At 37.4% G+C, this 11,304-nt stretch overlaps 1 long non-coding RNA gene across 1 annotated transcript; it reads right to left on the bottom strand.

The window, feature by feature from the left end:
* Positions 1-8,063: 8,063 nt before the first annotated feature.
* LOC120853242 lies at positions 8,064-9,643 on the bottom strand. Its single transcript, XR_005718747.1, has 3 exons — positions 9,542-9,643; positions 8,705-8,707; positions 8,064-8,091 (listed from the first exon to the last, which is right to left on the bottom strand). It is a non-coding gene; the product is annotated as an uncharacterized LOC120853242 (long non-coding RNA).
* Between the last annotated feature and the right edge of the window lie 1,661 nt (positions 9,644-11,304).

Genomic DNA, 11,304 nt, shown 5'->3' with positions numbered 1-11,304 from the left:
GACAATTATTGAGTAAAGATTTGTGTTGAGGATACAGTTGGAAGTGTGTGTGTGTGTGTGTGTGCATGCGCGCGCGTGCGCACTCAGTTGCATCCGACTCTGCAACCCCATGGACCATAGTCTATCAGGCTCTTGTGTCCATGGGATCTCCCAGACAAGAATGCTGGAGTGGTTGCCATTTTATTTTCCAGTGAATCTTCCTGACCCAGTGACTGAACCTGTATCTCTTGTGTCTCCTGCATTGGCAGGTAGATTCTTTACCACTGACCACATGGGAACCACCTACATGGAAGCACGTGAGTGCTTGAGTGCTTCAGTTGTGTCCAACACTATGCAACTCTATTGACTGTAGTCCACCAAGGCTCTTCTGTCCTTGGGGATTCTCCAGGCAGGAATACTGGAGTGGATTGCCATGACCTCCTCCAGGGGATCTTCCCAACCCAGGGATTGAACCCATGTCCCTGATGTTTCCTGCACTGGCGGGCGAGTTCTTTACCACTAGTACCACCTGGAAAGCTCCACAGTTGGAAGTACTTTCAAGAAGCTATAAAGATGTCTCATTGCAGAGATCTCAAAAAAGAAAAAAAAAAATTCCAGAAGAGTTTTAAAAGGTCTGAGAGGGAAAGTAGAAAGAACATTATGTGAGGAGGCAGGAGACTAGTCACAGTTTTACTTCTGAAAGTTATGAGATTTTTATAGGCCTCTGTTGCCATTGTGTGAAATTAACAGATAAGATTCAATGGTTTCTAACGTCTCCTAGCTTTAAAATTCTATGCCTATAAAGAAATAATGGGCTACTCTATGTTTTTGAGCAATTAGTGGCATATAAAAGCTGTACTTAGGAAGATAGGAAAAAGATCAAAGAAGATTAAGAAAGCTTTATAAATATAATATTTTACCCACTTTATTATTTTATATAAGTAAAAATAGTTAATAATTTTTGTTGGAATCTGTAGTTATAAAAAATGTTACAGGTTCGCATGTATATCCTCATATTGTCAGTTTATCATTTACTGTTTGGATGTTGAAAATCCATACTATAGAACCACAATAGTCTGAAGGGGTAACAAATGTTATGCAGGCTCACACTCCAACCATCCCAGACAAATGAGGTTTTATCTTTGATTTTAAACACCTCAAGGCAAACGGTACAATCTTTTCCTAGTTCAAATACATCCAATTACCTCTAATGACCCTGTTACAGTTTGTGATCCAGGTGCTTTTGCTGAAGCCCAAAGTAAAATTTTACAGCCTTTTGTGAAAACTCCTGGACAAAATGAATAAAATTACTGAGACCTTTTTTCACAAAAGTAATTTTTAATCTGAATATTTATTGAGCACCTACTATGTGAAGGGCTTCACAAGTGGTGCATTGGTAAAGAATCTGCCTGCCAGTGCAGGAGACACAAGAGACATGACTTCAATCCCTGGGTTGAGAAGATCCCCTGGAATGGGAAATGGCAACCCACTCCAGTATTCTTGCCTGGAGAATTCCGTGGACAGAGGAACCTGGTGGGCTACAGTCAATGGGGTCACAAAGAGCTGGACATGACTGAACACAACAACAATAGTCTGCACTGTGTGAAAGAGAATGTGGTAGGCCCAACACAGAAGATAAAGATGTGAAAGACAGTATTTGATATCAGGGAGATTACACTTTGCTAAGATACAACCCTGATGCTGGGAAAGATTGAAGGCAGGAAGAGAAGGGGATGACAGAGTATGAGATGGCTAGATGGCACCACCAACTCAATGGACATGAGTTTGAGTAAGTTCTGGGGGTAAGTGATGGACAGGGAGGCCTGGTGCAGTCCATGGGGTTGCAAAGAGTTGGACATGACTGAGCGACTGAACTATATACAACAAACATGTGAAACAGACTGAATTTTTGAAGGGCTAACACATGGCAGTATTAGTTGCTCAGTCATGTCTGACTTTTTACAACTCCATGGACTGTAGACCACCAGGCTCCTCTGTCCATGAGATCTTCCAGGCAAGAATACTGGAGTGGGTTACCATTTCCTTTTCCAGGGGATCTTCCAAATCCAAGGATCGAACTGAGGTCTCCTGCATTGCAGGCAGATTCTTTACCATCTGAGCCACCAGGGAAGCCCATGGCAGGTATTCAATAAATGACTGTTGACAAACCAAATAATGTAGAGGTCAGAATGCAGTATGTATCACCAGAGAGATACAAAAAGCAATGGGAACTCAATATCTTAGGGTTACCAGAGAAAGTTTCTCAGTAAAGTTGTATTTGGGCCTTGAAATTAAGTTCCTAATATAAGTTAATGTTGGAAGGTCAGCAGGGTTTTGAATAATTGGAGAGAAAAACCCCAGAAAAAATTTGAAAGTCAGGTTAGCCTAGAATAAAATTTGAAAACTGGCCTAATTTGGCTGTATTATAAGATAATACTGGGGAATGAAATTAGGATGGGAATTGACTAAAAAGGTCTTCCTTCTGTGGGTAACTTTGGAGTTGTCAAATATTTGTAAGAAGGGAAGGACTACCTAAGATCTTTTCTTTCTCTTTTAGGCACTACATTTTGATATGCCTGTAGTGTTGTTGATGTTGTTTTTAAATTTTTTTTAGTTTTTAATTGAAGGATAATTGCTTTACAGAATTTTGTTGGTTTCTGACAAATATCAACATGAATCAGCCATAGGTATACATATGTCCCCTCCTTCTTGAACCCCGCTCCCAACTCCCTCCCCATCCTACTCTCCTAGGTTGTTATAAAACTCAAGCCCCAGTTTGAGTTGTCTGAGTCATACAGCAAATTACCATTGACCATCTACTTTGCATATGGTAATATAAGTTTTAATGCTACACTCTCCATATATCCCAACTTCTCCTCCCCCTACTCCCGCTATGTCCATAAGTCTGTTCTCAATGTCTAAGTTTCCATTGCAGCCCCACAAATAATTTCATCAGTAACATCTTTCTAGATTCCATATATATGTATTAGGTATATGTATATATACATATGCATATATATGTATATGATATTTGCTGTTTACTTTCTGACTTGCTTCACTCCGTGTAATAGGCTCTAGGGTCATCTACCTTATTAGAGCTGACTCAGATGCATTCATTTTTATGGCTGAGTAATATTCCATTGTATATGTGTACCACAGCTTCTTTATCTATTTGTCTATTGATGGACAGCTAGATTGTTTCCATGTTCTAGCTATTGTAAATAGTGCCGCAATGGATACTGGGGTACATGTGTCTTTTTCAGTTTTGGTTTCCTCAGGGTATATGCCTAGTATTGGGATTGCTGGGTCATCAGTCAGTTCAGTTCAGTTCAGTCGCTCAGTCGTGTCCGACTCTTTGCGACCCCATGATTCACAGCATGCCAAGCCTCCCTGTCCATCACCATCTCCCGGAATTCACTCAGACTTATGTCCATTGAGTCCATGAGGCCATCCAGCCATCTCATCCTCTGTTGTCCCCTTCTCCTCCTGCACCCAATCCTTCCCAGCATCAGAGTCTTTTCCAATGAGTCAACTCTTCGCATGAGGTGGCCAAAGTACTGGAGTTTCAGCTTTAGCACATTCCTTCCAAAGAAATCCCAGGGCTGATCTCCTTCAGAATGGACTGGTTGGATCTCCTTGCAGTCCAAGAGACTCTCAAGAGTCTTCTCCAACACCACAGTTCAAAAGCATCAATTCTTCGGCACTCAGCCTTCTTCTTAGTCCAACTCTCACATCCATACATGACCACAGGATAAACCATAGCCTTGACTAGATGGACCTTTGTTTGCAAAATGATGTCTCTGCTTTTGAATATGCTATCTAGGTTGGTCATAACTTTTCTTCCAAAGAGTAAGCATCTTTTAATTTCATGGCTGCAATCACCATCTGCAATGATTTTGGAGCCCCCCAAAATAAAGTCTGACATCTATTTCCCATCTATTTGCCATGAAGTGATGGGACCAGATGCCATGATCTTCGTTTTCTGAATGTTGAGCTTTAAGCCAACTTTTTCACTCTCCTCTTTCACTTTGAACAAGAGGCTTTTTAGCTTCTCTTCACTTTTTGCCATAAGGGTGGTGTCATCTGCATATCTGAGGTTCATATGGTGGTTTTATTCCTAGTTTTTAAAGGGATCTCCATACTGTCTTCCATAGTGGCTGTATCTATTTACTTTCCCACCATCAGTGCAAGAGTGTTCTATTTTCTCCACACCCTCCCTAGCATTTACTTTTTGTAGACTTTTTGATAATGACTATTCCTACTTGTATGAGGGTACAAGTAGGAATGAACTGAAGTACTCACTTCAGTTTTGCATTTCTCTCATAATGAGTATGTTGAGCATCTTTTCATGTATTTTTTTTTTAACCATCCTTATGTCTTCTTTGGAGAAATGTCTGTTGAGGTCTTTTTCCACTTTTTGATTGGGTAGTTTGTTTTTCTGGTATTAACTTGTATGAGCTGCTTGGATATTTTGGAAACTAATCTCTGGTCAGTTGTTTCATTTGCTATTATTTTCTCCCATTCTTTGGCTTGTCTTTCCACCTTGTTTTTAGTTTTCTTTGCTGGGCAAAAGCTTTTAAGCTTAATTAGGTTTCATTTGTTTATTTTTGTTTTTATTTCCATTACTCTAAAGGTGGGTCATAGAGGATCTTGCTGTGATTTATGTCATAGAGTTTTCTGCCTATGTTTTCCTCTACGAGTTTTATAGTTTCTGGTCTTACATTTAGGTCTTTATTTCATAAGCCCACAGCAAATATTATTCTCAATGGTGAAAAACTGAAAGCATTACCTCTAAGATCAAGAACAGGACAAGAGTGCCCACTCTCACCACTATTATTCAGCATAGCTTTGGAAGTCCTAGTTACAACAATCACAGAAAAAATAAATAAATAAAAGGAATCTAGATCAGAAAATAAGAAGTAAAACTCTCATTCTTTGCAAATGACTTGATACTATACACAGAAAACCCTAAAGATGCTATCAGAAGATTACTAGAGTTAATTGGTGAATCTAGCAGAGTCACAGGATATAAAATCAATACACAAAATCCTTGAATTCCTATATACTAACAATGAAAAATCAGAAAGAGAAATTAAGGAATAAATCCCATTCACCATTGTGACTAAAATAATAAAAGATCTAGGAATAAACCTACCTAAGGAGACAAAAGAACTGTATACAGAAAACTATAAGACCTTAATGGAAGAAATCAAAGATGACATAAACAGGTGGAGAGATATTTAATGTTCTTGGATTTGAAGAATAAATATTGTGAAAATGACTATACTATCAAATGCAATCTACAAATTCAATGTGATCTGTATCAGATTGCATTTTTCACAGAACTAGAACAAAAAATTTCACACTTCATATAAAGACCCTGACTAACCAAAGCAATCTTGAAAAAGAAGAATGGAGATGAAGTAGTCAATATCCCTGACTTCAGAGTATACTACAAAGCTATAGTCATCAAGATAGTATGGTATTGGCACAAAAACAGAAATATAGACCAAGGAACAAGGTAGAAAGCCCAGAGATAAACCCAAGCACCTATGGGTACCTTATTTTTGACAAGGTAGGCAAGAATATACAATGGAGCAAAGATAGCCTCTTCAATATGTGGTGCTGGAAAAACTGGATAGCCTCATGTAAAAGAATGAAATTAGAACACTTCCTAACACTGTATAGTGGTTTTTACATAGCACCTTCAATACTTGGGCTTCCTTGGTGGCTCAGATGTAAAGAATCTACCTGCAGTGAGGAGACCAGGTGGATTGGGAAGATCCCCTGAAGAATGAAATGGTTCCACTCCAGTATTATTGCCTGGAGAATTCCATGGACAAAGGAGCCTGGTGGGTTACAGTCCATGGAGTTGCAAAGAGTCAGACATGACTGAGTGACTAACACTTTTTCAGTGCTTAGGAATGCATGTACTGAAAATATGAAACAAAAACAAAAATCATGTTTCAGCCTTTTTATTTTTCACACTCTGAGCACCAGGGCTTCTCTGCTGGCTTAGAAGGTAAAGAATCCATCTATAATGAAGGAGAAATGCGTTTGATTCCTGTGTCAGGAAGATCCCCTGGAGGAGGAAATGGCAATCCACTTGAGTATTCTTGCCTGGGAAATCCCATAGATAGAGGGATTTATGTAAGTATCATAAAATCACAGTTTAAAAGTGTTTTCTTTAACACATAGCAAAAAATGCTGGATTTTTATTATTGAGTGCTTCTTGTCCTAAAATTATGCCAGAAAAAAATTATTTTTCTATTTCCAATCATCAAGAGGGAGAGGTATGTATTTCAGACAATGTCTTCATTAAATAACTTAATTTTTCACTTAATACTGGATTTTATATTCATTTGGTTCTGGAAGATATAATCTAAATGTACTTGTATGTTAATGCAATTGCATGTTAACTAAACTTACATGAAGTGTTCCAAAGAATAGCAAGGAGAGATAAGAAAGCCTTCCTCAGGGATCAATGCAAAGAAATAGAGGAAAATAATAGAATAAGAAAGACTAGAGATCTCTTCAAGAAAATTAGAGGTACCAAGGCAATATTTCATGCAAAGATGGGTTCGATAAAGGACAGAAATGGAATGGACCTAACAGAAGCAGAAGATATTAAGAAGAGATGGCAAGAATATACAGAAGAACTATACAAAAGAGATCTTCACGACCCAGATAATCACGATGGTGTGATCACTCACCTAGAGCCAGACATCCTGGAATGTGAAGTCAAGTGGGTCTTAGGAAGTATCACTACAAACAAAGCTATTGGAGGTGATGCAATTCCAGTTGAGCTATCTCAAATCCTGAAAGATGATGCTGTGAAAGTGTTGCACTCAATATGTCAGCAAATTTGGAAAACTCAGCAGTGGCTACAGGGCTGGAAAAGGTCAGTTTTCATTCCAATCCCAAAGAAAGGCAATGTCAAAGAGTGCACAAACTACTGCACAATTGCACTCATCTCACATGCTAGTAAAGTAATGCTCAAAATTCTCCAAGTCAGGCTTCAGCAATACATGAACCGTAAACTTCCAGTTCTGGTTTTAGAAAAGGCAGAGGAACCAGAGATCAAATTGCCAACATCCACTAGATCATGGAAACAGCAAGAGAGTTCCAGAAAAATATCTATTTCTGCTTTATTGACTGTGCCAAAGCCTTTGACTGTGTGGATCACAATAAACTGTGGAAAATTCTTCAAGTGGTGGGAGTACCAGACCACCTGACCTACCTCTTGAGAAATCTGTATGCAGGTCAGGAAGCAACAGTTAGAACTGGACATGGAACAACAGACTGGTTCCAAATAGGAAATGGAGTACTTCAAGGCTGTATATTGTCACTCTGCTTATTTAACTTATATGTAGAGTACATCATGAGGAATGCTGGCCTGAGTGAAGCACAAGCTGGAATCAAGATTACCAGGAGAAATATCAATAACCTCAGATATGCAGTTGATACCACCCTAATGGCAGAAAGTGAAGAAGAACTAAAAAGCCTCTTGATGAAAGTGAAAGAGGAGAGCGAAACAGTTGGCTTAAAGCTCAACATTCATAAAACTAAGATCATGGCAACCAGTCCCATCACTTCATGGCAAATAGATGGGGAAACAGTGGAAATAGTGACTGACTTTATTATTTTGGGGCTCCAAAATCACTGAAGATGGTGATTGCAGCCATAAAATTAGAAGATGTTTACTCCTTGGAAGGAAAGTTATGACCAGCCCGAACAGCATATTAAAAAGCAGAGACATTACTTTGCCAACAAAGATCAGTCTAGTCAAGTCTATGGTTTTTCCGGTAGTCATGTATGGATGTGAGAGTTGGACTGTGAAGAAGGCTGAGCGCCAAAGAATTGATGCTTTTGAACTGTGGTGTTGGAGAAGACTCTTGAGAGTCCTTGGACTGCAAAGAGATCCAACCAGTCCATCCTATGGGAAATCAGTCCTGGGTGTTCATTGGATGGACTGATGTTGAAGCTGAAACTCCAATATTTTGGCTACTTGATACAAAGAACTGACTCATTTGAAAAGACCCTGATTTGGGGAAAGATTGAACGCAGGAGAAGTGGACGACAGAGGATGAGATGGTTAGATGGTATCACCAACTCAATGGACGTTAGTTTAAGTGAACTCTGGGAGTTGGTGATGGACAGAGAGGCCTGGTGTGCTGCGGTTCATGGGGTCGCAAGGAGTTGGACACAACTGTGTGACTGAATTGAACTGAACTGAAACTTACCTGTAAGTTAAAATTACATGTTAAGTAAATTGACAAATTCCAGTTAAGTTTTCAACTTTAAATTCTTAATACAAGTGGATAATTTTACCTTACTGATCAAGAGTTTTTTCCTCAAGTTATGTACATATATTTTCCAAATTTAAAGTCATGAACATCTATCATAAAATATGGAGATATTATGGAAGATATTTATTCTCCCTATTATTGAATTATGCACTCAAACCCTTTGCCAGGTAATATTTTATTATCTTCTACCAGGATAGGTGCGATAGATTTTCCCACCACATTAATGTTGGCCTTGTTCATGTGACCTGCTTTAGCAAATGGAGTATAAGCAGCCATAACATAAGAACTGGTTTTGAGTGTAGTGGTGTAATAAGCATCATCTCCTGAGATTCCACTGTCCACCATGAGAGAAATATGCGCTGAGTATTCTCTGGTTCCCCAAGGATAAAGACAAATGGAGCAGAATTGAACTTGACCTTCTGGAAACCAATCCAGCCTAATCAATCTCTGGTGAGCCCAGCTGTGATATGTAGATCTATAGGTAACCCATAGTTTGATGTGTGAGAAGAGAATTGTTTGTTTTTATAAGTCACTGAGACTTTAGGGTTGCTTATTATTCAACATAATTTTGGCTGTCATTGACTAATACATGTATTACTTTATAATATTTCGATAGTTATGTTTCCTAAATAATGGGAAGAAATAAATGGAGTGTTAAGACCATGAGATTTGTTATAATAAATTAAATGTTAATTAAATGTCTCAATATAAATATGTCTCAGTGATGGTAATAACATTTTGGTAACTGAAAATATAGTCTTCTCTGGAAACTATTTTTAATCTCATGAGGCCCACAAGCAAGTTCAAACTGGAAAGGTGATCAGGCTACACAGTTTTAAGGAAAGCTGTAAATCATTTGAAAGTACTACTCCTCTAACATTTTATAAAGTTTCCCTTCTTTTCTTAAAGCACAGCATTAAACAATTGTCTATTTCTTTAGAGGCTTCCCAGGTAGCTCAGTGGTAAAGAATTTGCCTGCCAATTCCAGAGATGCAAGAGACATGGGTTCAATGTCTGGGTTGGGAAGATCCCCTGGAGAAGGAAATGGCACTCAACTCCAGCATTCTTGCCTGGAAAATTCCATGGAGAGAGGATCTTGGTGGGCTACAGTCCATGGGGTTGCAAACAGTCCAACACAACTGAACACACATGCATATATATCTCTTTAGATCATTGATCAGCTGCACATTGTCATCTCTTTATAATTTAGTTGCTACAGACCACAATGTAGAGTATGGATTACCTACCAAAACAATGGACATGTGTCTGAGCAAGCTCAGGAAGATGGGTGAAGGACAGGGAAGCCTGGCATGCTTCAGTCCATAGAGTCGCAAAGAGTTGGACATGGCTGAGTGACTGAATGACGATGAGTTCAGGAATTGGCTTAGAATAAGTGGCCAAAAGGTGACAATATACAAAAAAGTTTTGTAACCTTAAAACAATGTACAAAATGTTTGGTAGGAAAAAGTTCCAATGTCATATGAGGATATACTTATGAATCATAAATGCAGTTGAATAAATTCCTTAGTTTTAATGGATGGCCTGCATTATTCAAATAAGCTCATCTAAAAATTTTTAGCATGAATATATATATGAAAAAATATATGAAGTTGTATAATTATAGAGTGAATATTTCCATTTCAGATGTCAGAGACATCTTGTCAAAAGCCAAGAACTATGAGCAAGTGGATGAAAATACTTTGCTTCATAAACAAGTTGGCCTACTTTATTGGCCTACTTTTTTAGAAAGGCAATTTCCTTTTATTTATAGGAATTGTTGAACAATTAAAATATTATTTCACAATATGATGGGAAGAAATAGGGCTATTAAGACAATTCCCTTTCAATGAGATTAAAATCATTTTTTACACATTTGTCTATCAATACATAAAAGACTCACCAAGTAGATGTTTTGTTATGCATCTCCAATTCAAATTTCTCAGTTTCAGGAAGAAAATATTTTGAAAATGATCTATAGTAATGAAATTACTATAATTTATATTAGTAAATTAATATACTCATTTACTAATTAAACAATTAGATAACATTTCCACATTTGATAGAATGTAGAACTGATTTAATAAAAGCTGTATTCAGTTGGTTAATTCTTGAAAGGAAAAAGAAATAATTATAACTAGATACTTCACTTTTTAAAGCATATATAGTTTTTTAAAAAATATTTGAATATCATAGTTACTTTGTTGAGGTTTTTTTCAGGATCATAATGTTACCTCTATCCGTTCTCCAATTAAGCGTAGATATTTATTAATTTTGTAATTGGTTACACATGTTTTTAAAAAGTAAAGCTTTCAGCATCTAAACAACATAATTAGGGACAAGAAAGATAAGCTCAACTAATGAACATAGTGTTGAAAATAGAATTTTGAAAAATTAAATGAACTCTTGCTTTGCATGTCAGTGAAAACCTTTTGTTATTTTCTGCCAGGTGTCTGGATAGACAGAAGCTTTCCCATGTTTGACAGAACTGTGCAAAGCCCAATTAGTTCTTCAGCTTTACAAACGTCTGTTCTTTCCTGAGAAGTAACTCCAAACAATTTCTAAGCAATCAGAAGTTATTCATGTTCTAAAAAGTTTAGGAATACCTCAGCTTAGTTTTATTTTTAAAGACAGACAGAGAATGTCACAAACACAAGCTTCAGACAGAATCTACAGTACATTAGGCCTGGTGCTTCACCCACATTAAAAAGATCAATAGCCAAGGTAATGGAGAGGAACTGAATGTACAAAAGAGAAAAGCAGAAGAGAAATAAAATATTAGAAATGTATGAATATGTGTCACATTTTAGATTGCATGTAAATTTAGCATTTAATATATATAGTACCTATATTATGCTGTGTTATTTCAAGTAAAATAGTCCCTCAAACTATGGTATAAACTCCTTGAAGCAGACTTTGTTTTTTACATGCTCTTTATATTTCTTTACTCAGAGCCACGCCTAGTGCTGAAGTGCCAATAAATAATTGTTGATAAATTGATAAAGATCATAATTCAAAT

This window comes from Oryx dammah, unplaced genomic scaffold (genome assembly GCF_014754425.2).
Source record: "Oryx dammah isolate SB20612 unplaced genomic scaffold, SCBI_Odam_1.1 HiC_scaffold_2, whole genome shotgun sequence".
Classification (NCBI taxonomy): domain Eukaryota; kingdom Metazoa; phylum Chordata; class Mammalia; order Artiodactyla; family Bovidae; genus Oryx; species Oryx dammah.
Note: the sequence above shows the minus strand (reverse complement) of the source record. Positions and strands in the feature narration are given on the sequence as shown.